This window comes from Coenobita brevimanus, chromosome 30, assembly GCF_032717465.1.
Source record: "Coenobita brevimanus isolate Jiangsu-jjx chromosome 30, ASM3271746v2, whole genome shotgun sequence".
In the NCBI taxonomy this organism is placed as follows: Eukaryota; Metazoa; Arthropoda; class Malacostraca; order Decapoda; family Coenobitidae; genus Coenobita; species Coenobita brevimanus.
This window is the reverse complement of record NC_136983.1, coordinates 23,597,633-23,598,295: the sequence shown is the minus strand read 5'-3', so window position 1 is coordinate 23,598,295 and position 663 is coordinate 23,597,633. Positions and strand designations below refer to the sequence as shown.

Here is a 663-nt window from a genome sequence, read left to right as displayed (position 1 = left end):
ATTGAGGAAAAAGTTGGTATTATTGCAGATTCAGACCATCAGGTTGTTTAACAAAATAATAATCATAGCAGTTAAGACTAGTCTAGGTTAGGTTAGGTAATTGTGGAAAAAGTTGGTATCATTGCAGATTTAGACCATCCTAGCCCAATAGTCAAGGTAATCACTTTGGTCTGCACTAAATTTCAGCTACTATCATTTTTTTACTTGCATTTTTTTAAATGTCTAATTCTTTTTTTCCTCCAAGTATGCCAATGGCCATAACATGTTGAGTACACCGCTTCCCGTCTGATCAGCGAAGTTAAGCAACGTTGGGTCTGGTTAGTACTTGGATGGGTGACCGCCTGGGAACACCAGATGCTGTTGGCATTCCTACGTGTCAAGTGGGGTTGGTGGAGGATTAGTGCCCTTCCCTGTAAAACAATTAACTCTAAGCCCTTGGCCACCCCGTTTGGGATACATGGCGTCTGGCAATGAATGAATAAATTTTGACTCTTGGTCCTAGGCTAGGTCAAAGACTACCTACCAAGGGACTAACTTAGGCTATACACGGACTTAATGGATAGATAGGGCCTAATGCAAGTACTTATGGATAAGCCTCAAGCAAGCAAACTTTCGCTACTTTAAACTCTACTTACCACCAGGCATATAGTCTTCTGCAGTGAA

General features: G+C 41.3%; 1 non-coding gene across 1 annotated transcript; it reads left to right on the top strand.

Annotated features, from left to right (window-relative positions):
• The first annotated feature begins 247 nt into the window (after positions 1-247).
• LOC145395349 (5S ribosomal RNA) lies at positions 248-366 on the top strand. The gene has a single exon (XR_013896592.1). It is a non-coding gene; the product is annotated as a 5S ribosomal RNA (ribosomal RNA).
• The last annotated feature ends 297 nt before the right edge of the window (positions 367-663 follow it).